General features: G+C 48.0%; 1 protein-coding gene and 1 long non-coding RNA gene across 3 annotated transcripts in view; both read right to left on the minus strand.

Annotated features, from left to right (window-relative positions):
• Window positions 1-603: 603 nt before the first annotated feature.
• LOC140420649 (uncharacterized) lies at window positions 604-7,218 on the minus strand. The gene is made up of 2 exons (XR_011946497.1): window positions 7,113-7,218; window positions 604-4,653 (listed from the first exon to the last, which is right to left on the minus strand). It is a non-coding gene; the product is annotated as an uncharacterized lncRNA (long non-coding RNA).
• A 2,715-nt stretch (window positions 7,219-9,933) lies between these two features.
• Window positions 9,934-27,071, minus strand: part of LOC140420636 (uncharacterized) — a 39,637-nt gene continuing 22,499 nt past the window's right edge. For both annotated transcript variants that reach the window (XR_011946485.1, XR_011946484.1), the window contains exon 3: window positions 9,934-13,506. The gene's annotated coding sequence lies outside the window, so the exon portion shown is untranslated. The remainder of the gene's footprint in view (window positions 13,507-27,071) is intronic.

The raw sequence follows: 27,071 nt of genomic DNA on the forward strand, positions 1-27,071 counted from the left end.
TGTACTGATATTTTATGTTGTGGCCGGGCTTTCAAATGTGGATTTCTTTAAAATAAAGTTCATGGGCCAGGGTGTAAATATATCTGGGTGGCACGGTGGTCACCACTGCTACCTCACGACGCCGAGGACCCGGGTTCGATCCCGACCCCAGGTCACTGTCTGTGAGGAGTTTGCACATTCTCCCCGTGTCTGCGTCGGTCTCACCCCCACAACCCAAAGGATGGGCAGCTGGATTGGCCACGCTAAATTGCCCCTTTATTGGAAAGAAATAATTGGGTCCTCTATTTTGTTTTTTAAAAAGCATGTCAATATTTCCAAGAGAAAGTGATCAACTTTTTCATCCCGTCTGCACATTCCAGACTTTCACTAGAACGTAGGAGGATACCAGATTGATATATTCCATTCACCCACACCCAAGTAAACATTCCAATCATTTATTGGCCAGGACAATATTCCCAGTATCTTTCAAACAGAAATTAAACATTCCCGTTCGATCCCAGGTATTAACATATTCTGTTTGTTTGTTCATGTCAGGCCTGGGATTGTTCACCTCGGAGCAAAGGAGGTCGAGGGGAGATTTGAGGGAAGTGGACAAGATTATGCTAGGTTTATTTGATTTGATTTATTGTCACATGTATTGGTGTACAGTGAAAAGTATTGCTTCTTGCATGCTGTACAAACAATTCATACCGTACATAGAGAAGGATGGAGAGACTGCAGAATATAATGTTACAGTCAGAGCTAGGGTGTAGAGAAAGTATCAACTTAATACGAGGTAGGTCCATTCAAAAGTCTGATGGCAGTATGGAAGAAGCTGTTCTTGAGTCGGTTGGTACGTGACCTCAAACTTTTGTATCTTTTTCCTGACGGAAGAAGGTGGAAGAAAGTATGTCCGAGGTGTGTGGGGTCCTTAATTATGCTGGCTGCCTTTCCGAGACAGCAGGAATTGTAGACAGAGTCAATGGATGGGAGGCTGGTTTGTGTGATGGACTGGGCTACATTCACGACCTTTTGTAGTTTCCTGCGGTCTTGGGCAGAGCAGGTTCAATACCAAGCTGTGATACAAACAGAAAGAATGCTTTCTATGGTGCATCTGTAAAAGTTGTTGAGAGTCGTAGCTGACATGCCAAATTTCCTTAATCTTCTGAGAAAGTAGAGTCGTTGGTGGGCTTTCTTAACTTAGTGTCGGCATGGGGGGACCTGGACAGGTTGTTGGTGATCTGCAAACCTAAAAACTTGAAGCTCTCAACCCTCTCTACTTCGTTCCCATTGATGTAGACAGGGGCATGTTCTCCACTACGTTTCCTGATGTCGATGACAATCTCCTTCATTTTGTTTACATTGAGGGAGAGATTCTGGTCGTCGCACCAGTTCACCAGATTCTCTATCTCATTCCTGTACTCTATCTCGTCATTGTTTGAGATCCAACCCACTATGGGGGTCTCATCAGCAAATTTGAAAATCGAGTTGGCGGGGCGGAGAATATTTTGATGCGGCGAATGGTAATGACCTGGAACTCGCTACCTGTAAGGGGAAGGTGTTGTGTGGAAATGAAGACAATGCAGGATTTCAAATGGAAATTGGATCGGCATTTGAGGGAACTAAACTGCGGGGCTGCAGGGATAGAATGGGGCACTGGGAACATATCAGCAGTGACAGAGTCAATGAATGGGAAGCAGGTTCGTGTGATGGACTGGGCTGTGTTCACGACTCTCTGTAGTTTCTTACGGTCTTGGGCCGAGCAGTTGCCATGCCAGGCTGTGTTGCAGCCAGATAGGATGCTTTTTATGGTGTATCTGTAATAATTGGTAAGATTCAATGTGGACATGCTGAATTTCCTTAGTTTCCTGAGAAAGTATAAGTGCTGTTGTGCTTTCTTGGTGGTAGTATCGACGTGGGTGGACCAGGACAGATTGTTGGTGATGTGCACACCTAGGAATTTGAAGCTGTCAACCATCTCCCCCTCGGCCCCATTGATGCAGACAGGGGTATGTACGATGTTTTGCTTTTTGAAGTAAATGACCAGCTCCTTAGTTTTGCTGACACTGTTGGCGTTACACCATTAGGTTCTCTATTTCCCTCCTGTACTCTGACTCGTTGTTGATTGAGATCCGATCCAATACGGTCGTGTCATCAGCAAACACGTAGGTGGAGGTTGAGCCACATTTTGCCACACAGGGTGTATAGTAGGGAGCTAAGTACGCAGCCTAGTGGAGCACCGGTATTGAGGACTATCGCGAAGGAGGCATTGTTGCTTATCCTTACTGATTGTCATCTGTGGGTCAGGAAGTCGATGATCCCGTTGCAGGGGGAGGAGCCAAGTTCTAAGTTTTGGAGTTTTGATACGAGCTTGGCTGGGATTATGCTGTTGAAGGCGAAGCTGTAGTTAATGAATAGGAGTCTGACATAGGAGTCCTTGTTGTCGAGATGCTCCAGGAATGAGTGTAGGGCCAGGGAGATGGCGGTGGCATCTGCGGTGGACAGGTAGGGCCATGGCATCTGCGGTGGACCGGTTGCGGTGGAATGCGAATTGCAGTGGATCAAGGCACTCTGGGAGTCTGGAGTTGATGTGTCTCATGGCCAACCTCTCGACGCACATCATAATGATCGATGTCAAGGCCACCGGATGGTAGTCGTTGAGGCACGTTGCCTGGTTCTCCTTTGGCACCGGTATAGATGGTGGTCTTTTTGAAGCAGGTGGGAACCTTGAAACGGAGTAGGGAGAGATTGAGGATGTCCGGAAACACATCCGCCAATTGGTCCGTGCAGGACCTGGGTGCACGACCAGGGATCCGGTCAGGACCCACCGCTTACCGAGGGTTCACTTTCAAGAAGGCCAATCTGACTTTGGAGGCTGTGTCGGTGGGTATGGGTGTGCCCAAGGCTGCTGGGTCAGTTGACAACCGTTTGTTGGTTTCCTGAAGTGAACATAGAATGCATTGAATTAGTCTGGTATTGTCTTTTGATGTCCCTGTTCGCTTTGCAGAGGTCGCATCTAGATTTCTTGTATAGGTCAGGGTCACCTGTCTTGAACTCCTCAGATGTGGCCTTCAGCAGGGAGTGAATCTCCCGATTAAACCATGGTTTCTGGTTGGGTAACGTACGTACTACCTTCTTCACACACTCTTCTACCCACTTGCTGATGAAGTCTGTGATGGTGCTGGCATACCCGTTTAGGTTGGCTGCTGAGTTCTTGAATATGGACCAGTCCACTGACTCCAAGCAGACACGCAGGAGCTCTTCCGTTGCCGCAGACCAGCATTGCACGACCTTCTTAATTGGATTCTCCCGTTATGTTTCTGCTTGTATGCCGGGAGAAGGAGCACCGTCTTGTGGTCCGATTTTCTGAAGTGCGGTTGGGGGATGGATCGAGAGGCGCCCTTGATGTTTGTGTGGCAGTGGTCAAGGATGTTGGGGCCCCTGTCGGGACAGGAGATGTGTTGGTGGAAGTTTGGCAGTACACTCTTGAAGCTGGCCTGGTTAAAGTCCGCAGCCACAATGAACAAGGCCTCCAGGTATTCTGCTTCATTGTTAGGTGTGACCTCGCTTGTGTTTCATCAGATTTGATGAGGTTCTAAACCTCTTTGTACAGTGAGAGCAGCTGAACGGTCTCTCCTCAGTGTGAATGCGCTGGTGGATCATCAGTACCTGAGAGCTTTTAAACCCACTCCCACAGTCGGAGCATTTAAAGGGTCTCTCATTGGTGTGAGTGACATTGTGGCTCAGCAGGCTGGATAATTGACTGAATCCCTTCCCACATACAGTGCAGGTGAATGGCCTCTCCCCAGTGTGAACTCGCTGGTGTGTCTGCAGGTGGGCTAACCGAGTGAATCCCTTATCACACACAGTGCAGGTGAATGGCCTTTCCCCGGTGTGAACCCGATGGTGGACCAGCAGGTTGGGTAACTGAGTGAATCCCTTCCCACACACAGAGCAGGTGAATGGACTCTTCCCAGTGTGAACTCGATGGTGTCTCTGCAGGTGGGATAACCGAGTGAATTCTTTCCCACAGTCCGTGCAGGTGAATGGCCTCTCTCCAGTGTGAACCCGTTCGTGTCTCCACAGGTTGCCAATGTCAGTGAATCCTTTTCCACACTGGGAGCAGGTGAATGGCTTCTCTCCAGTGTGACTCCGTTGATGCCTTTCCAGTTCATGTGGGGCTGTGAATCCCTTCCCACATACAGAGCAGGTGAACGGCTTCTCTCCAGTGTGACTGCGTTGATGCCTTTCCAGCCCGAATGGGCCTTTGAATCCCTTCCCACAGTCCTCACATTTCCATGGTTTCTCCATGGTCCGGGTGATCTTGCGTCTCACCACGTTGGACGATCAGTTGAAGCTTCGTCCACACACAGAACACGTGTACGGTCTCTCCCTGATGTGAATGGTGTGATGTTTTTTCAGGCTGTGTAACTGGTTAAAGCTCTTTCCACAGTCAGTGCTCTGGAACACTCTCACTCGGGTGTGTGTGTCTCGGTGGCTTTTCCAGACACACTGATGTTTAAAATCTTTTGAAGCAGACAGAATAGACAAACATTTCTCATTCCAGATTCAAGACCGATGATATTCGGTTCCCAAGTATTGTGTGACTTAGACAGTTCTTGACGCGATATTTAGTTTGAGATATCGGCCTCTAGCCCCTCTTATTCTAACTTCCTGCAAGAAGATTTGACAAAAGTCATCACTGTCAGTACAGGATAGAAATTCAGAACAGACAATTCTAGTTTCTATTGAACATTGTTTGCTCTCTCTCTTTCCCTCAAATGCTCTAAATCTCCATTCAACACACTCTCCCTCCATTCTCACTTTGCTGTATCTAATATTCACCCTCCCAATTCTCATGAAGGCACTGAATCAGGCTGATTGACAGATCCATGCTCACGGCTTCCTGTCCTGGACACAGAGGGTGCCAGACAGATATGTGTCTATGTTACTGGACAATAAATGTGTGTAATATACGGATTGGATTCACTTCCTTCCACTCCCAATTCTCCTGAAGGTGCTGATTGATGCTGATGAACAAATCTAAACTCACTACAACCTGCACAAGAGTAGAGACTCTCCATCTAAGTATATTTACTGATTAGAGACGGGGTGATCCTGAGGAAGAATTTTATTTAGTCATGGAGTGGGCATGAGCAGGAACCCACTGCCCACAAGGGTTGTGGAAGTCGAGATGATCACTAATTCAAAATATAATATGAAGAAAATAAGCTTTCAGGTGAACAGGGATATCGAGGGGGAATGGGACTGACTGGATTGCCGTACAGAGAGTCAGCATTGACTTGAGTTCCCAAATGGATTCTGTCAGTGCTGCAATGACTGGAAATATATAATGTAGGTACAGTACTATATTACTATAAAACTAGAAATAATAATACATGTATTTTATGACAGAACCATCAATAATATATTTAATACATTCCATATAACACTAGATACATCTCTGTCCGATATAACATTGTGGACGTCGATGATGAGGCCAGCATTTATTGCCCATCCCTCGTTGCCCTTCAGAAGGTGGTGATGAGTTGCCTTCTTGAACCGCTGCAGTCCTTGAGTTGTAGGTACATCCCCTGTGCTGTCAGGGAAGAAGTTCCAGGATATCGCCCCCAGCAATAATGAAGGAAGGGCGATATATTTCCAAGTCCGGCTGGTGAGTGACTTGGAGGTGAACCTCCAGGTGGTGGGGTTCCCAGGTATCTGCTGCTCTTGTCCTTCTAGATAGTAGTGGTCATGGGTTTGGAAGGTGCTGTCTGAGGAACCTTGGTGATTTACTGCAGTGCACATTGTAAATGGTATACACGGCTGCCACTGTTTGTCGGTGTTGGAGGGTTTGAATATTTGTGGAAGGGAGAGCAGTCAAGCAGGCTGCTTTGTTCTGGATGGTGTAGAGCAGCATCTTGAGTGTTGTTGGAGCTGCACTCAACCAGGCAAGTGGTGATTATTCTATTACACGCCTGACCTGTTCCTTGTATATGGTGGACAGGTTTTGGGGGTCAGGAGGTGCGTTATTTGCTGTAGTCTTTGACCTGCCCTGGTGGCCACCGTATTAATATGGCTAGTGCAGTTGAATTTCTGATCAATGGTAACCCTCAGGATGTTGGTTGTGGGGGATTCAGTGATGTGAATGACACTGAATGTCAAGGGGTGGTGGTTAGATCCTCCTTTGTAGGAGATGGTCATTGCCTGGCACTTGTGTACCACAAATGTAACTTGCCACTTATCAGCCTACACCTGGATACTGTCCAGGTCATGCTGCGTTTCGACATGAACTGCGTCAATATCTGAGGAGTCGCAAATGGTGTTGAACATTGTGCAGTCATCCATAAACATTCCCACTTCTCACCTTTTGATAGAAGGGTGGTCATTAATGAAGCAGCTGAAGTTGGTTGGGCTGAGGAAACTGCCCTGAGGAATTCCTGCAGTGATGCCCTGGAGATGAGATGATTGACTTCCAATCACCACAACCATCTTCCTTTATGCCAGGTATGACTCCAACCAGCGGAGGTTTCCCCCTGATTCCCATTGACTCCAGTTTAGCTGGGGCTCCTCGATGCCATACTTGGTCGAATGCTGCCTTGATGTCAAGGACAGTCACTCTCACCTCACCTCTGGCATGCAGCTCTTTCGTCCATGTTTGAACCAAGGCCGTAATTAGGTCAGGGGCTGAGTGACCCAGGCGGAACCCAAACTGAGCGTCTGCGAACAGGTTATTGCTCAGTGAAGTGCTGTTTGATTACACTGTCGATGAATTCTTCCATCAGTTTGCTGATGATGGAAATAAACTGATAGGGAAGTAATTGGCTGGGTTGAATATGTCCTGTTTACTGTCCCCTTAAATGTCAGCCATCTCCTGGGGAAAGCAGCCCTTTAATTGTGAACATTAGGAAAGAGACGATCCTTTTAGCCAGACAAATAAATGTGTCAAGCTGAGGGAGCAAAGGATGTCAATGTCTTTCAGAGAGAGAGAGAGAGAGACCTGGGCCAAGCTTTGCAGAGTCTGCACCCTCCCTGGATTCACTTCCTTTCCCTTCAGTTGCTGCAAGTCACCAATTGAAGGTCAGAATAAGTAAATAAATGGAAAGGGGGAGCAAAGAAAGTGTTTTACTCACAGATGTTGGAGATAGGAAGATGATTGAGTCTGTGTGAAGCTCAAGCTCATTCAGGGTTGGAGGAACAACAGCTGCAGAAACCTCCATGTCCAGCTTCCGCAATGAGACAATGGGGGAGTTCTGATTGGCGGAGGAGCAGAGTCCTTCCGCTCCTCCAATCATCCCATTGGTCACAACTCAGCAGTAAGGTCTGCGGATGTGAGCTCACGTGTATATGCACAGCTGCCCCCTGTCGCTCAGACATGCGCAGTCCCGGGCCAGGGGAGAGGAAATCATCGATAGCCGGAGCTGTCAGTCGGTTGCCTGGAAACTGTATCGAGGAAGTGTTGGGGGAGGGGAACAAAAGGTGGGGGCGGGGCTCCCGTGTCCGCGCGCTGGGCGTGTGTGCTCTAACGCAATGACGTCAGTGCGGAGCGGATTTATTCCAATTGGCTGATTTAGAGGACGAGCTCCTTTGCGATGTCACACTGTGGAGGTTGAACAATGAGTTTCAGACTAAACTTCCTCCTCTGGGCAACATCTGGGAGCAAATCAATGTCTCCCCCTTTCATAAGTTCATAAGATATAGGAGCAGAATTAGGCCATTTGGCCCATCGAGTCTGCTCTGCCATTCGATGATGGCTGATCTCATCCTGGCCTTATCTCTACCGTCCTGAGATTTCTCCATAACCCTAAACTCGATTAAAAATCTGTCTAACTCCTCCCTACATTTACTCACTGTCCCAGCTCCACCGCATTCTGGGGTCGTGAATTCCACAGATCCACAGCCCTTGGGAGAAGCTTCTCTTCAACTCTGTTTTGAATTTGCTACCTCTTCTCGTTCGAGAATGCCCCACAATAGGGAGCAGCTGCTCCAAGTCTACTTTATCTTTCCATTTCTTGTCTCACTCTGGGGGGGACGTTGGTGACTTGCAGCAACTGAAGAGAAAGGAAGTGAATCCAGTCTATGTTGCACACATTTTGAGTTCAGTAATATAGACATATTTCTGTCTGGCAGTCTGCATGGAGATTTTCAGGCCTCTCCAAGACTGGAAGCAGTGAGCTGTCAGTCAGCCTGAATCAGCACTTTTAGAGAATTGAGAGGATGAATATTACATACAGCAGAGTGAGAATGGAGAGTGTGTTGGATGGAGATTTACAGCTTTTGAGAAAAGAATGTTTCATAGGAACTAGAATTGTCTTCTTAATTTCCATTGTGAATACCTTTTCCAGAATATTAGTCGATTTGCAGAAAAAAAGACTTCAGGATTTGGAAGAGTCACTTGGTTATGGGCGGCATGGTAGCACATTACTGAGCACTGTTGCTTTACAGCACCAGGGTGCCAGGTTCGATTCCTGGCTTGGGTCACTGTCTGTGCGGAGTCTGCACGTTCTCCTCCTGTCTGTGTGGGTTTTCTCCAGCTGCTCCGGTTTCCTCCCAAAAGGTGTGCTGTTAGGTAATTTGGACATTCTGAATTCTCCCTCTGTACCCGAACAGGTGCCGGAATGTGGCGACTAGGGGCTTTTCACAGTAATTTCATTGCTGTATTAATGGAAGCCTACTTGTGACAATAAAGATTATTATTATATCAGCACCTGAATATCATAAGGAGAACCATCACTGCAAAAGACACTTCTGGGGTTAAGGATTGCCAGTCATGCAAAGGAATAGAATGGAAGTAAACACAGGAATGAAGAGTCACATTGGGCTGGTTCCAGGAGAATTGAGTGACAACTTCAGCAACGCCACCATGGAGTGTGATTTTTGATAGTATTAAAAGTAAAAAGGCAACGTTCTATTTATAGTTTATGGGATACATTCCCTATAAAAATAGTGTTTAGGCATTGTTGTTTCTAGTTTGTATGTTGCAGTAAAAGTCATAAAACTTGAAGTTTTTGTCTTATGACTCTTTAATTTGAAATGAAATGAAATGAAAATCACTTATTGTCACAAGTAGGCTTCAAATGAATTTACTGTGAAAAGCTCCTAGTTTGGATTTACAATTTATTTTTTTGAATTACTGATCTTTACAGAGATCTTGCACAGTTGTTTAGTGCCACAAGTTTCAACTTCTCATTTAAGCCTTAGACAACTTGCTGTCTCTCTATTGCTCATGTCACTGACAGCCCAGCAACAGAGCTAAGGGCTGGAGATGCCGTGACCCCTGGAAAGGAGCTGGCATCAGTAGGAAGCAGAACCGTAGGTTTTTTTTTTTGAAAATATTTTATTAAGGCATTTATAATTGTAACAATTTTAACCATCAGGTATCAAAAGGAACAAAACAAGATAAACAACACACCCATCCAGTAACAAACCCCAGCCAACATGGCTTACAAAAACAGGACCTCCTTCCCCAGCCCCCCTTTCCACTGGTGTTCCTAACCTTACTCAAACCACCCCCCCCCCCCCCCCCGCCCCCCCCGCTGACAGCTTAATTTTTCTTGAAGTCAATGAACGGTAAACCACTGTCGCTATCCCCTCAAGGCGAACTTGATTTTCTCAAGTCTGAGAATCCCCGTCATGTCACTAACCCATAACCCCAAATTTGGGGGTTCCGAGTCCCTCCATCCTAGTAGGATTCGTCTCTGGGCCACCAGAGAGGCAAAGGCCAGAACATTGGCCTCTCCCACAGCAAGTTGTCTGTTCTCAGCTCTGCTCAATTTCTGCTGGAGTTTGGTCCCTTTTACACATTTCAGATCAATAAAACATTTGGTCAGTGAAGACCCAAACCACAATTTCCCATCCTGTCACCTGTCACCCATCCTTACCCAGAGCGTAATCACAACAGGAATAAAAACAGGAGCAGTGTAACAATCAAATTCAAAATAAATCCACAGCCAGTCATACAATTTAATTTAATGTTCACTAATTAGCAAAAAAACCTGAAGTAGAGAGTCCCCCAGGAATCTTACAGTCCACACCTAGAAGGGGGGGGGAGGAGGAGTCTTTCTGACCCATCACTCAATGTCACTTCATTATTTCCCATTTCTTTTCTGGCTCCGCCTGGGGTAACATCTACTCCATCTTTTCTTCTCCTGAATTAGCGCCGTGAGTTCTCAGTTACTGGTACATTAGGACAGATGCTTCAAGGAACAGATCAAATATGGATGTAAAAGATTCTCCAGCTCTCTCTTTGTGGACAGTTCTTACTCAGTATTATTTCTCCCAAGCACTTCATTGTCCCATTATCGCTTTAATTTCACTCCCACTTTGCCCATGTCCAGTGTGTTTAATTCTATCCGGATTGTTTTTAAGTCAGTTTCTCTCTGGAGTGTGTGTCAATGTCTTGATGATGTCACAATGGTGTCTCAATCCCCTGACCACATTAACCATTTCAACTCCTGCTGTGTCTCCAGTCGCTGTGTGTGTTTGGGACCCGGTCTTTGTCCATTACACCATGCCACTAGATTCTCTATCTCCCTCCTGTACGCTGACCCATTGTTGTTTGAGATCCGACCCACTACGGTCGTGTCATCAGCAAACTCATAGATGGGAGCGGGAGCCAAATTTTGCCACAGTCGTGTGTGTACAGGGAGTATAGGAGCTAAGTACGCAACCTTGTGGAACCCTGGTATTGAGGACTATCGTGGAGGAGTTGTTGTTTATCCTTACTGATTGTGGTCTATGTATCAGGAATTTGAGGATCCAGTTACAGAGGGAGGAGCCACGTCCTAGGTCTTGGAGTTTTGATGTGAGCTTGGCTGGGATTATAGTGTTGAAGGCACAGCTGTAGTTAATGAATAGGAGTCTGACGTAGGAGTCGTTGTTGTCGAGATGCTGCAGGGATGAGTGTAGAGCCAGGGAGAAGGCGTCTGCTGTGGACCGTTGCGGCGGTATGCAAATTGCAGTGGATCAAGGCACTCTGGGAGTCTGGAGTTGGATGTGAGTCATGGCCGACCTCTCGAAGCACACCATAATGATCGCTGTCAAGGCCACCGGATTGCAGTCATTGAGGCACGTTACCTGGTTCTTCTTTGGCCCTGGTATGATGGTGGTCTTCTTGAAGCAGGTGGGAACCTCGGAACGGAGTAGGGAGAGGCTGAGGATGTCCGCAAACACGCCTGGGTGCGCGATCTGGGATCTCGTCAGGACCCATCGCTTTCTGAGGGTTCACTTTCAAGAACGCCAATCTGACTTGGGAGGCTGTGACGGTGGGTATTGGTGTGTCCAAGACTGCTGAGGCAGTTGACATCGGTTTGTTGGTTTCCTGCTCGAAACAAGCATCGAATGCATTGTGTTTGTCGGGGAGGGGTGCGCTATTGCTGAAGATTCTACTCGGCTTTACTTTGTAGCCCATTATGTTGTTTGAGCCTTGCCATAACCAATGTGAGTCCATGTCGTTAGTCTGTGACTCTAGCTTCACGTGATATTGTCGCTTGGCGTCCCTGTTGGCTTTGCAGAGGTCGTACCTAGATTTACAGGTTGAGCCACCTGTCTTGAATGCCTCAGACGTGGCCTTCAGTAGGGAGTGAATCTCCCAATTAAACCATGGTTTCTGGTTGGGTAACGTACGTACTACCTTCTTTGACACACAATCTTCTACCACTTGCTGATGAAGTCTGTGATGGTGCTGGCATACTCGTTTAGGTTGACTGCTGAGTTCTTGAATATGGACCAGTCCACTGACTCCAAGCAGTCGCACAGGAGCTCTTCTGTTGCCTCAGACCAGCATTGCACGACCTTCTTAACCGGATTCTCTGCTTAAGTTTCTGCTTGTATGCCGGGAGAGGGAGCGCCATCTTGTGCTCCGATTTTCCGAAGTGCGGTCAGGAGATGGATCATCAGGCGCCCTTGATGTTTGTGTAGCAGTGGTCAAGGATGTTGGGGCCGCTGTCGGGACAGGAGATGTGTTGGTGGAATTTTGGCAGTACACTCTTGAGGTTGGCCTGGTTGATGTCCCCGGCCACGATGAACAAGGCCTCCGGGTATTCGGTTACATTGTTATTTATAGCGGTTAGAATTCATCAAGCGCCTTCTTCACTTCCGCCTGGGGTGGGATGTAGACCGCCGTGATGATGGCAGAAGTGAACTCCGTGGGAGGTAGTATGGACAGTACTTCACAGTCGGGCATTCCAGGTCCGGGAGCAGTAGTTCACCAGGGTCGCCACATCCGAGCACCAGGAGTTGACGAGGAGACAAACCACTCCACCCACTCCAGGTTCAGTCCTGGATGTGATGAACAGCAGGAATAACAGCAGAATCCAACCCGACATTACTTGTGAACCCTTTGGTGTCTCAGCATGTTGGACGACTGAGTGAATCCCTGCCCACAGTGAGAGCAGGTGAATGGCTTCTTTCCAGTGTGGACTCACTGGTGTGTCAACAGGGCAGATGAATCACTAAATCTCTTCCCACAATCAGAGCAGGTGAATCAAGTGTGAACTCGCTGGTGTTCCCGCAGTGCAGATGACTTTCGAAACCTCTTTGTGCAGTGAGAGCAGCTGAATGGTCTCTCCTCAGTGTGAGTGCGTTGGTGGATCATCAAACCTACAGTACGTTTGAAGCTGCTCCCACAGTCAGAGCATTTATAGGGTCTCTCATTGGTGTGAGTGACATTGTGATTCAGCAGGCTGGTTGACTGAGTGAATCCTTTCCCACACACGGAGCAGGTGAATGGCCTCTCCCCAGTGTGAACTCGCTGGTGTGTCTGCAGGTTGGATAACTGGGTGAATCCCTTCTCACACACAGTGCAGATGAATGGTCTCTCCTCAGTGTGAATGCGCTGGTGGATCATCAAACCTACAGCACGTTTGAAGCTGCTCCCACAGTCAGAGCATTTAAAGGGTCTCTCATTGGTGTGAATGACATTGTGGCTCAGCAGGCTGGATGACTGAGTGAATCCCTTCCCACACACGGTGCAGGTGAATGGTCTCTTCCCGGTGTGAACTCGCTGGTGTGTCTGTAGGTTGGATGACTGGGTGAATCCCTTTTCACACACAGTGCAGATGAATGGCCTCTCCCCGGTGTGAATTCGCTGGTGTGTCTGCAGGCTGGATAATTTAGTGAATCCCTTCCCACAGTCCTCACATTTCCATGGTTTCTCCATAGCCCGGATGATCTTGCGTCTTACCACGTTGGACGATCAGTTGAAGCCTCATCCACACACAGAACATGTGTACAGTCTCTCCCTGATATGAATGGTGTAGTATTTTTTCAGACCATGTAACTGGTGGTTGAAGCTCTTTCCACAGTCAGTGCTCTGTAACAGTCTCACATGGGTGTGTGTGTGTCGCAGTGTTTTTCCAAACACACCGATGTTTAAAATCTCTTGAAGCAGACAGAATAGACAAACATTTCTCCTTCTAGATTCAAAGGACGATGATTTTCGGTTCCCAATAATTGAATGACTCAGTCAGTTCTTGACGTGATATTTAGTTTGAGATATCCACCTCAAATTCCTCTCGTTCGAACTTTCTGCAAAAAAGATTTTACAAAAACCATCACTGTCAGTACAAGATAGAAATTTAGAACAGACAATTCTAGTTTCTATCGAACATTGTTTGCTCTCTCTCTTTCCCTCAAATGCTCTAAATCTACATCCCACACACTCTCCCTCCATTCTCACTCTGCTGTATCTAATATTCACCCTCCCAATTCTCCTGAAGGTGCTGATTCAGGCTGATTGACAGATCCATGCTCACTGCTTCCTGTCCTGGACACAGAGGCTGCCAGACAGATATATGTCTCTGTTACTGGACAAATAAATATGTGTAATATATGGACTTGATTCACTTCCTTTCCCTCCCAATTCTCATCAAGGTGCTTATTGATGCTGATCAACAAATCTAAACTCACTACAACCTGTACAAGAGTAGAGACTCTCCATCTAAGTATATTTACTGATTAGAGATGGGGTGATTCTGAGGAAGAATTTTACTTAGTCACGGAGTGGTCCCTACTGAAGGCCACTGCCCACAAGGGTTGTGGAAGTCGAGATGATCAATAATTCAAAATAAAATATGAAGAAAATAAACTTGCAGGTGAACAGGGATATCGAGGGGGAATGGGACTGACTGGATTGCTGTACAGAGAGTCAGCATTGACTTGAGTTCCCAAATGGATTCTGTCAGTGCTGCAATGACTGTATGACTGGAAATATATAATGTAGATACAGTACTATGATACACTACATGTATTTTATGACAGAACCATCAATAATATATATAATACATTCCATATATCTCTGCGCAATATAACAATTTTAAAAATACATTTACGAGACGCGAGAGTCGCGGTTCAGCCAGCATTTATTGCCCATCCCTAGTTGCCCTTCAGAAGGTGGTGATGAGTTGCCGTCTTGAACCGCTGCAGTCCCTGAGTTGTAGGTACACACCCTGTGCTGTCAGGGAAGAAGTTCCAGGATGTCGCCCCAGCAACAATGAAGGAAGGGCGATATATTTCCAAGTCCAGCTGGTGAGTGACTTGGAGGTGAACCTCCAGGTGGTGGGGTTCCCAGGTATCTGCTGCTCTTGTCCTTCGAGATAGTAGTGGTCGTGGGTTTGGAAGGTGCTGTCTGAGGAACCTTGGTGAGTTACTGCAGTGCACATTGTAAATGGTATACACGGCTGCCACTGTTTGTCGGTGTTGGAGGGTTTGAATATTTGTGGAAGGGAGAGCAGTCAAGCAGGCTGCTTTGTTCTGGATGGTGGAGAGCAGCATCTTGAGTGTTGTTGGAGCTGCACTCAACCAGGCAAGTGGTGATTATTCTATTACACACCTGACTTGTACCTTGTATATGGTGGACAGGCTTTGGGGGATAGGAGGTGCGTTACTTGCTGTAGTCTTTGACCTGCCCTGGTGGCCACCATATTAATGTGGGTAGTCCAGTTCAGTTTCTGATCAATGGTAACCCTCAGGATCTTGGTTGTGGGGATTCAGCAATGCTAATGCCACTGAATGTCAAGGGGCGGTGGTTAGATCCTCCTTTGTAGGAGATGATCATTGCCTGGCATTTGTATAGCACAAATGTAACTTGCCACTTATCAGCCCACATCTGGATACTGTCCCGGTCTTACTGCATTTGGACATGGACTGCTTCATTATCTGAGTCGTCGTGAATGGTGCTGAACATTGTGCAGTCATTCGCAAAAATCCCCACTTCTCACCTTATGATGGAAGGGAGGTCATTGATGAAGCAGCTAAAGATGGTTGGGTCTGGGAATGTGCCCTGAGGAACTCCTGGAACTGAGATGATTGACCTGCAACCACCACAACCATCTTCCTTTGTGCCAGGTATGACTCCAACCGACGGAGAGTTTTCCCCAATTCTCATTAACTCCAGTTTAGCTAGGGCTCCTTGATGTCATACTCGGTCAAATCCTGCCTTGATGCCAAGGGCAGTCATTCTCACCTCACCTCTGGCATTCAGCTCTTTCGTCCATGTTTGAAAGCTGTAATGAGGTCAGGAGCTGAGTGACCCTGGCGGAACCCAAACTGAGCGTCTGTGAACAGGTTATCGCTCAGTAAAGTGCTATTTGATTGCACTGTTGATGACTCCTTCTGTCAGTTTGCTGATGATGGAAATAAACTGATAGGGAAGGAATTATGTCCTGTTTACTGTCCCCTTAAATGTCAGCCATCTCCTGGGGAAAGCAGCCCTTTAATTGTGAACATTAGGAAAGAGACGATCCTTTTAGCCAGAGAAATAAATGTGTCAAGCTGAGGGAGCAAAGGATGTCAATGTCTTTAAGAGATAGCGAGACCAGGACGAACATTTGCAGAGCCTGCACCCTCCCTGGATTCACTTCCTTTCTCTAGTTATTGCAAGTCACCAATTGAAGATCAGACTGAGAAAATAAAGTGTTTTACTCACAGATGTTGGAGACAAGGAGATGATTTAGTCTGTGTGCAGCTCAAGCTCATTCAGGGTTGGAGGAACAACAGCTTTGCTGGGCAGAAACCTCCATGTCCAGCTTCCGCATTGAGACAATGTGGGAGCTCTGATTGGCGGAGGAGCAGGGTCCTTCCGGTCCTCCAATCTTCCTATTGGTCACAACTCAGCAGTGTCACTGGAGGTGAGCTCCCTCTGCACATGCGCAGAGTCCCCTCTCCCTGAGACCATGCACAGTCCCGGGTGGGGAGAGAGGGAGTCATTGATAGCCGGAACTGTCAGCCGGTTGCTTGGAAACCTTGTCTCCAGGATGGGTCAGGGAGGGGAGAAAAATGGACGGGGGCGGGGCTCCTGTATCCGCGCGCGGGGCGAGTGCACTCAAATGCAGTGACGTCACTGCGGAACGGATTTATTCCTATTGGTTGATTTAGAGGACGAGCATCTTTGTGATGCCACAATGTGGAGCTTGGACAATGAGTTTCAGACTAAAACTTCCTCCTCTGGGCAACATCTGGGAGCAAATCAATGTCTCCCCCTTTCATAAAGTCATGAGATATAGGAGCAGAATTAGGCCATTTAGCCCATCGAGTCTGCTCCGCCATTTGATCATCGCTGATCTCATCCTGGCCTTATCTCCACTGTCCTGAGAGTTCTTCAGAACCCTTCAACCGATTAAAAGTCTAACTCCTCCCTAAATGTACTCACTGTTCCAGCTCCACCGCACTCTGGGGTAGTGAATTCCACAGATTCACAGCACTTGGGAGAAGCAGTTTCTCCTCAACTCTGTTTTGAATTTGCTACCTCTTATCCGAAGACTATTACCTCTCGTTCTGGAATGCCCCACAAGAGGCAGCAGCCGCTCCAAGTCTACTTTATCTTTCCATTTCTTGTCTCATTCTGGGGGGGACGTTGGTGACTTGCAGCAGCTGAAGAGAAAGGAAGTGAATCCAGTCTGTATGTTCCACACATTTTGAGTTCAGTAATATAGACATATTTCTGTCTTGCAGTCTGTATGGAGATTTTCCGGCCTGTCCAGGACGGGAAGCAGTGAGAATGGATCTGCCAGTCAGACTGAATCAGCACCTTTAGAGAATTGGGAGGATGAATATTACAGCAGAGTGAGAATGGAGGGAGAGTGTGTTGGATGGCGATTTACAGCTTTTGAGGAATGAGAGAGGAAAGAATGTTTCATAGGAACTAGAATTGTCTGTTCTTAATTTCCATTAGGTTTACAGGATATTAGATGATTATTTACCGAAAAAAAGACTTCAGGATTTGGAAGAGTCACTTGGTTATGGGCAGCATGGTGGCACGGTGGTTAGCACTGTTGATTCACAGTTACAGGGTGCCAAGTTCGATTCCCTGCTTGGGTCACTGCAGAGTCTACATGTTCTCCTCGTGTCTACATGTGTTTCTTCCGGGTGCTCCGGTTTCCTCCCACAAGTCCCGAAAGGCACGCTGTTAGGTAATTTGGACATTCTGAATTCTCCCTCAGTGTACCCGAACAGGTGCCGGAATGTAGCGACTAGGGGCTTTTCACGGTAATTTCATTGCAGTGTTAATGTAAGCCGACTTGTGACAATATAGATTATTATTATTAATCAGGACCTGAATATCATTAGGAGAACCATCACTGCAAAAGATACTTCTGGAGTTAAGGATTGCCAGTCAGGCAAAGGAATAAAATGGAAGTAAACACAGGAAAGAAGAATCACATTGGGCTGGTTCCAGGAGAATTGAGTGACAACTTCTGCAACAAAACCATGGAGTGTGATTTTTGATTGTGTTAAAAGTAAAAGGGCAACGTTCTATTTATAGTTTAAGGGATACGTTCCCTATAAAAATAGTGTTTAGGCATTGTTATTTCTCGTTTGTTTGTTGCAGTAAAAGTCATAAACTTGAAGTTTTTGTCTTATGATTCTTTAGTTTGTTCACTGGGTTTAGAATTTATCTTTTGAAGTTACTGATCTTTACAGAGATCTTACACAGTTGGTCTTGAGTCACAAGTTTCAACTTCCCATTTAAGCCTCAGGCAAATTGCTGTCTCTCTGTTGCTCATGTCAATAACAGCCCAGTAACAGAGCTGAGGGCTGGAGATGCTCTGATCCCTTGTCGGAGCTGGAATCAGTAGAAAGAACCATAGTTTCTGGTTGAGCTGTGTGTTAGCTGCCCGACCATGATGACCATATATAAATAGCTAACCAGGTAATATGTTGTGATGAAGGTTTATAAACAGACCCTGGGTAGACGAGTTAACTGAAGCTGTGGGTTTGTCAGCTGTACAGTGAAACCAGGCTTCCAACAGCCACAGAGACCTGTAATATTGGACACTGGGTTTAACCCTGATCTGTATTAAACAGACCTATCTGATACTGGGTTATTGTGATAGTTAATCTGACCCTTAATTCATTCAATTCCAAAAGTGAATAACATTTTTTTTTAACAATACAGCGCAGTACAGGCCCTTCGGCCCACGATGTTGCACCGAAACAAAAGCCATCTAACCTACACTATGCCATTATCATCCATATGTTTATCCAATAAACTTTTAAATGCCCTCAATGTTGGCGAGTTCACTAATGTAGCAGGTAGGGCATTCCACGGCCTCACTACTCTTTGCGTAAAGAACCTGCCTCTGACCTATGTCCTATATCTATTACCCCTCAGTTTAAAGTTATGTCCCCTCGTGCCAGCCATTTCCATCCGCGGGAGAAGGCTCTCACTGTCCACCCTATCCAACCCCCTGATCATTTTGTATGCCTCTATTAAGTCTCCTCTTAACCTTCTTCTCTCCAACAAAAACAACCTCAAGTCCATCAGCCTTTCCTCATAAGATTTTCCCTCCATACCAGGCAACATCCTGGTAAATCTCCTCTGCACCCGCTCCAAAGCCTCCACGTCCTTCCTATAATGCGGTGACCAGAACTGTACGCAATACTCCAAATGCGGCCGTACCAGAGTTCTGTACAGCTGCAACATGACCTCCCGACTCCGGAACTCAATCCCTCTACCAATAAAGGCCAACACTCCATAGGCCTTCTTCACAACCCTATCAACCTGGGTGGCAACTTTCAGGGATCTATGTACATGGACACCTAGATCCCTCTGCTCATCCACACTTTCAAGAACTTTACCATTAGCCAAATATTCCGCATTCCTGTTATTCCTTCCAAAGTGAATCACCTCACACTTCTCTACATTAAACTCCATTTGCCACCTCTCAGCCCAGCTCTGCAGCTTATCTATATCCCTCTGTAACCTGCTACTTCCTTCCACACTATCGACAACACCACCGACTTTAGTATAGTCTGCAAATTTACTCACCCACCCTTCTGCGCCTTCCTCTAGGTCATTGATAAAAATGACAAACAGCAACGGCCCCAGAACAGATCCTTGTGGTACTCCACTTGTGACTGTACTCCATTCTGAACATTTCCCATCAACCACCACCCTCTGTCTTCTTTCAGTTAGCCAATTTCTGATCCACATCTCTAAATCACCCTCAATCCCCAGCCTCCGTATTTTCTGCAATAGCCTACCGTGGGGAACCTTATCAAACGCTTTGCTAAAATCCATATACACCACATCAACTGCTCTACCCTCATCTACCTGTTCAGTCACCTTCTCAAAGAACTCAATAAGGTTTGTGAGGCATGACCTACCCTTCACAAAGCCATGCTGACTATCCCTGATCATATTATTCCTATCTAGATGATTATAAATCTTGTCTCTTATAATCCCCTCCAAGACTTTACCCACTACAGACGTGAGGCTCACCGGTCTATAGTTGCCGGGGTTGTCTCTGCTCCCCTTTTTGAACAAAGGGACCACATTTGCTGTCCTCCAGTCCTCTGGCACTATTCCTGTAGCCAATGATGACATAAAAATCAAAGCCAAAGGTCCAGCAATCTCTTCCCTGGCCTCCCAGAGAATCCTAGGATAAATCCCATCAGGTCCCGGGGACTTATCTATTTTCAGCCTGTCCAGAATTGCCAACACCTCTTCCCTACGTACCTCAATGCCATCTATTCTATTAGCCTGGGGCTCAGCATTCTCCTCCACAACATTATCTTTTTCCTGAGTGAATACTGACGAAAAATATTCATTTAGTATCTCGCCTATCTCTTCAGACTCCACACACAATTTCCCATCCCTGTCCTTGACTGGTCCTACTCTTTCCCTAGTCATTCGCTTATTCCTGACATACCTATAGAAAGCTTTTGGGTTTTCCTTGATCCTTCCTGCCAAATACTTCTCATGTCCCCTCCTTGCTCGTCTTAGCTCTCTCTTTAGATCCTTCCTCGCTACCTTGTAACTATCCATCGCCCCAACTGAAACTTCACACCTCATCTTCACATAGGCCTCCTTCTTCCTCTTAACAAGAGATTCCACTTCCTTGGTAAACCACGGTTCCCTCGCTCGACGCCTTCCTCCCTGCCTGACCGGTACATACTTATCAAGAACACGCAGTAGCTGATCCTTGAACAAGCCCCACTTATCCAGTGTGCCCAACACTTGCAGCCTACTTCTCCACCCTATCCCCCCCAAGTCACGTCTAATGGCATTATAATTGCCCTTCCCCCAGCTATAACTCTTGCCCTGCGGTGTATACTTATCCCTTTCCATCATTAACCTAAACGTCACCGAATTGTGGTCACTGTCCCCAAAGTGCTCTCCTACCTCCAAATCCAACACCTGGCCTGGTTCATTACCCAAAACTAAATCCAACGTGGCCTCGCCTCTTGTTGGCCTGTCAACATATTGTTTCAGGAAACCCTCCTGCACACACTGTACAAAAAACGACCCATCTATTGTACTCGAACTATATCTTTTCCAGTCAATATTTGGAAAGTTAAAGTCTCCCATAATAACTACCCTGTTACTTTCGCTCTTATCCAGAATCATCTTCGCCATCCTTTCCTCTACATCCCTAGAACTATTAGGAGGCCTATAAAGAACTCCCAACAGGGTGACCTCTCCTTTCCTGTTTCTAACTTCAGCCCATACTACCTCTGAAGAAGAGTCCCCATCTAGCATCCTCTCCGCCACCGTAATACTGCTCTTGACTAGCAGCGCCACACCTCCCCCTCTTTTGCCTCCTTCTCTGAGCTTACTAAAACACCTAAACCCCGGAACCTGCAACATCCATTCCTGTCCCTGCTCTATCCATGTCTCCGAAATGGCCACAACATCGAAGTCCCAGGTACCAACCCATGCTGCCAGTTCCCCTACCTTGTTTCGTATACTCCTGGCATTGAAGTAGACACACTTCAAACCACCTACCTGAACACTGGCCCCCTCCTGCGACGTCAAATCTGTGCTCCTGACCTCTATACTCTCATTCTCCCTTACCCTAAAACTACAATCCAGGTTCCCATGCCCCTGCTGCATTAGTTTAAACCCCCCCAAAGAGCACTAACAAATCTCCCCCCCAGGATATTTGTGCCCCTCAGGTTCAGGTGTAGACCATCCTGTCTGTAGAGGTCCCACCTTCCCCAGAAAGAGCCCCAGTTATCCAGAAATCTGAATCCCTCCCGCCTGCACCATCCCTGTAGCCACGTGTTTAAATGCTCTCTCTCCCCATTCCTCATCTCACTATCACGTGGCACGGGCAACAACCCAGAGATAACAACTCTGTTTGTTCTAGTTCTGAGCTTCCATCCTAGCTCCCCGAAAGCCTGCCTGACATCCTTGTCCCCTTTCCTACCTATGTCGTTAGTGCCAATGTGGACCACGACTTGGGGCTGCTCCCCCTCCCCCTTAAGGACCCGGAAAACACGATCCGAGACATCACGTACCATTGCACCTGGGAGGCAACATACCAAACGTGAGTCTCTCACGCTCCCACAAAACCTTCTATCTGTGCCCCTGACTATAGAGTCCCCAATTACTAATGCTCTGCTCCTCTCCCCCCTTCCCTTCTGAGCAACAGGGACAGACTCCGTGCCAGAGGCCTGTACCCCATGGCTTACCCCTGGTAAGTCCCCCCCCCCCCCCCCCCCCACAAGTATCCAAAGCGGTATACTTGTTTCTCAGGGGAACGACCGCAAGGGATCCCTGCACTGACTGCTTTTTCCCAGTCCCTCTTACAGTTACCCACCTATCTCCAATCTTTGGTGTAACTAATTCCCTGAAGCTGCTATCTATGACCCCTTCTGCCTCCCGAATGATCCGAAGTTCTTCCAACTCCAGCTCCAGTTCCCTAACTCGGTCTTGGAGGAGCTGGAGATGGCGGCACTTCCTGCAGGTAAAATCAGCAGGGACACTAACTGCATCCCTCACCTCAAACATTGATTCAAGTACAGTGATTACTCTGTTAATCTGTGAATAAAGTGGTGTCAGTTCATGCAGATGTGTCTGAACTCAATTTCATTACTTATTTCTGTTACTGACTAGGGTCTCTCCCACTCTCGCTCTGTCCTCTCCCCTCTCTCTCCTGCCTCCCTCAGTCCCTGGTGCTCCTCTCTCTGGTGCCTCTCTTGCCCTCTGACTCTCTGTTCTCCCTCTCCTGTCTCAGTCTCTGGTGCTCCTCTCTTCTCTTTGGTGCCTTTCCCTCTGCTGCCTCTCTCTCTCTCTCTCTCCTCAATGCTGAGGAAGACAGGTGGGGGCAGCCCGATGGCACAGTGGTTAGCATTGCTGCCTCACGGCACCGATGTTCCAGGTTTGATCCCGGCTCTGGGTCACTGTCCGTGTGGCGTTTGCACATGAAATGAAATGAAAATGAAAAATGAAATTCACCCTTGTTTGCGTGGGTTTTGCCCCCACAACCCAAAGATGCGCAGGGTAGATGGATTGGCCACAATAAATTGCCCCTTAATTGGAATTTATTAATTGGTTACTCTACGTTTATATTTTAAAAAAGGAAGGCAGGTGGGAACGTTTCCTTTGGTAGCCGAGGGCCAAGAATATAAGAACAGGGACATTGTGCTGGAACTGGATCAAACACCAGTTAGACCACAGCCGGAGCACTGTGGACAGTTCTGGTCACCACATTACAGGAAGGATGTGATCACACGAGAGAGGCTGCAGAGGGGATTTATGATGATGTTACCCAGGATGGAGAATTTTAACGAAGAGGTAAGATTGGAGAGGCTGGGGTTGTTCTCATTGGATCAGTGGAGGCTGAGGGGAGATTGAATTGAGTTGTGTGTAATTCTGAGGGGCTCAGATAGAGTGAGTATTTCACTCAGCAGAGTCCAACCCCTGCAGTCAAACATGAAGTCGCTGGTGTGTCAGGAAGTGGGATGAGTGAGTGACTCTCTATCCGCACAGAGAACATGGAAACAGCAGCTCCCCAATTTGAACTCACTGGTGTGTCAACAGGCTGGAGGATTGGCTGAATTCCATCCCACTCCTGGAACACTTTTTAATGTCCTGTCCCCAGTGCCAGCAGGCTGCCTGACTGAGAGAAGCTCTGTCCACAGACAGAGCAGATGAATGGCCTGTCGTTAATATGGAGATGCTGGTGTCATATTGATATTGTTCATTCCGGGGACTTCCGGTGACAACATGTCGGTGGATGTCGCACGTTAGGTGGCTCCTGCGAGAGGCTTGGATTTTGGACTTTTATGCCTGGTTTAGGGGTAGTTTTTACATAGGTTGTTGTGGGAAGTCATAAGGAGGCTGACGAATGTCGAAGTCCCAGAGGAAAGGTGCTGGAAAGAAGGGGGCGAGCGAAGGTCCGCCAGCGAGTGCTGCTGTGAGTCCTGCAGGAAGGAAGGTGGCGGGGGCTGGGTCGTCGGGTGGGGCCGCTCCCCTCACCGGGGAAACTCTGACCGAGGTGATGTCAGAGCTTCAGACATAAGTAGATATTACCCCTTTGAACTGAATTGGCCACATTCTTCTCGGAGGTCTGTTCTATTCTCTGAGTCTCACCCATTTGATCCTCGGTCGTCGCTGAAACGGAATCTTCGAGGCTTGGTTCTTATTCTCCTTCTGACCCGTGTCCCAGACAGGTCAAATTTACTCTACTTCGAACTGTTGAATGACATCTTTCTTCTAACCACAGATCCATTCTTCAGACATTGTGGTTAAAGGTGTCAACTCAGGTTCTGCTCGGCATTTCATCGGTGGCTTGGGAGGCTCTGAAAGTGGTCGTAAGGGGGGAGGTGATCCTGTTTCAGGCCAAGGTGGATAGGAAGGAGAGGGAGGAACGCCAACAACTGATGGAAGAGATTTTGGAGGTGGATGGGAGGTAGGTGGGGGACCTGGACCCGGGGCTCCTGGCAAAGAGGAAGGAGCTGCAGGTGAGGTTTGACCTATTGTGCACAGGGAAAGTGGTGCATCAGCTGAGAAGGTTCAGGTGCGGGACAGGATGGAGGAGTTGGTGGCGGCTCCGGAACAGATTAATAAGGTGTTTGAGAGAGTTAGGGAGGAAAGGGCGGCTAGGCAGCAGCTGGTCGACTCCATACTGGAGGTGGACCGTAAATACTCCGAGGCCCCGACCGTAGAGCTCCTAGCGGAGAGGAAAGAGCTACAAAGGAACTTTGACCTGCCCTCCACCAGGAAAGCAGTGCACCAACTCCGCCAAGCACGTGGGACCCTATACGAACACGGAGACAAAGCCAGCCGCCTGTTGGCACACCAGATGAGAAAGCAGGCAGCCACCAGAGAAATTGCACAAATCAGGGATACCAGAGGCACGATAGAAACAGAACCAGAAAAGATCAACAAAACCTTCAAGACCTTCTACCAAGGGCTGTACACTTCAGAGCCCCCAATGGGGGAGTCCGGGATGAAACGGTTCCTTGATGGACTGGACATTCCAGTCGGGGGGGGGGGGGGGGGCAGAAAACGGGGCCTGGAAGCACCACTAGTACTGGGAGAGATCATGGACAGCATTAGCTCCATGCGGCGGGGAAGGCACCGGGACCAGACGGGTTCCCGGCGGACTTCTACAAAAATCTGCGACAGCACTGGCCCCGCACCTGCGGGAGATATTCACAGACTCGCTGGCTAAGGGCACACTGCCACCCGCGCTAGCACAGGCCTCAATCTCGCTGATACCTAAGAAAGACAAAGCCCCAACGGAATGTGGGTCATACAGACCCATCTCAATGCTGAACGCGGATGCCAAAATACTGGCCAAAATCCTAGCCAAAAGGCTAGAAGACTGTGTACCTGAGGTGGTCGCAGAGGACCAGACGGGCTTTGTCAAAGGTAGACAGCTTTATCGAACATCAGGCGCCTGCTGAACGTGATAATGACCCTCTCCGGGGAGAGAACACCAGAGGTAATCGTCTCCCTAGACGCAGAAAAGGCCTTCGACAGAGTCGAATGGAAATACCTCAGAGGTACTGGAGCAGTTTGGGCTTGGAACAGGGTTCACCTCCTGGGTAAAGCTCCTATAAAATAATGAAAAAAATGAAAATCGCTTATTGTCACAAGTAGGCTTCAAATGAAGTTACTGTGAAAAGCCCCTAGTCGCCACATTCCGGCGCCTGTTCGGGGAGGCTGGGACGACAACGCTCCTATGGCGAGCGTACGGACCAACAATACCAACTCCCGATACTTCCAGCTGCACAGGGGCACCAGACAAGGATGCCCACTGTCCCCGCTGCTGTTCTCTCTAGCGATCGAACACTAGCAATCGCGCTCAGAGCAGCAAAAAGCTGGAGGGGATCCGAAGGGGAGGCAGAGAGCACAGAGTCTCACTCTATGCAGATGACCTGCTCCTCTACATTTTGGACCCACAGAGCAGCATGGACGGAATCATCGCGCTCCTAAAAGAGTTTCGCGCCTTCTCGGGCTACAAACTCAACATAAGCAAAAGCGAGATCTTCCCCGTACACCCACAAGTAGGTGGGGCAGCACTAACGGGACTGCCGTTTAAACAAGTCTAACACAAATTCCGCTACCTGGGGATCCAAATAGCCCATGACTGGAAAGGGATCCACAAATGGAACCTCACCAGTCTGACAGAGGAAGTAAAAAAGAACCTGCAAAGATGGAACACACTCCCACTCTCCCAGTGGGAGAATGTCCTGCCCAGGTACCTCTTCCTACTTAGATCCATTCCGATCTACATCCCCAAGGCCTTTTTCAAAGCGCTGGACAAATTAATCATGGCGTTCGTATGGGGGGGGGGGGGGGGGGGGGGGGGGAATGCTCGGATCCCAAGGAAGGTCCTACAAAAAACAAAATCCAGGGGGGGCTAGCCCTCCCAAACCTACAATTCTCCCACTGGGCGGCGGCGACGACCGAGCGAATAAAGGGATGGATCAAGAAGCCAGAAGCCGAGTTGGTGCGCGCGGAAGAGGCCTCCTGCAGGGGGACCTCCCTCCGGGCCTTCGCCACAGCAGCACCCCCAACCCCACCCAAAAAACACTCCAGCAGTCTGGTGGTGATAGCCACCCTCCAATCCTGGAACCAACAACGGCAGCAATTTGGCCTGACCAGAATGTCGGACAAAGCTCCCATTTGCAACAACTATAGGTTCACACCAGCGCTGACTGACGCCACCTTCAAAAGGTGGGGGCAGGACGGAGGGAGACTGACAGTCAGGGACCTATGCATGGACGGCAGGATCGCAACACTGGACGAACTGACAGAGAAATTCCAGCTAGCCAGGGGGAACTAACTAAGGTATCTACAGCTCAAAAACTTCCAACGAAAGAAGACAAGGATGTACCACAACCGCCACGACAGACATTACTGGAAGAACTACTAGACGCAAGCATACTAGGTAAAGGAAACTGTAGTGACATGTATGACCGACTGATAGAAAGGGCCGACACCGTACTGGACGCAACAAGAAAGAAATGGGAGGAGGACGGGACTGAGATAGGGCGGGGTCTCTGGAGCGAAGCACTGCATAGAGTCAACTCCACCTCCACGTGCGCACGGCTCAGCCTGACGCAGCTAAAAGTGGTACATAGAGCCCACTTAACAAGAACCCGTATGAGTAGGTCCTTCCCGGAGGTGGAGGATAGATGTGAACGGTGTCAAGGAGGCCCGGCCAACCAAGCCCACATGTTCTGGTCTTTACCCAGGCTTGCAGGGTACTGGACAGCCTTCTTCGACGCATTGTCCAAAGTGATGGGGGTGAGGGTGGAGCCATGCCCGAAAGTGGCGGTTTTTGGGGTATCAGACCAGCCAGGTCTATTCCTGGGGAGGAGGGCGGACGCCCTTGCCTTTGCCTCCCTGATCG

Source organism: Scyliorhinus torazame, chromosome 5 (assembly GCF_047496885.1).
Source record: "Scyliorhinus torazame isolate Kashiwa2021f chromosome 5, sScyTor2.1, whole genome shotgun sequence".
NCBI classification, from domain to species: Eukaryota; Metazoa; Chordata; class Chondrichthyes; order Carcharhiniformes; family Scyliorhinidae; genus Scyliorhinus; species Scyliorhinus torazame.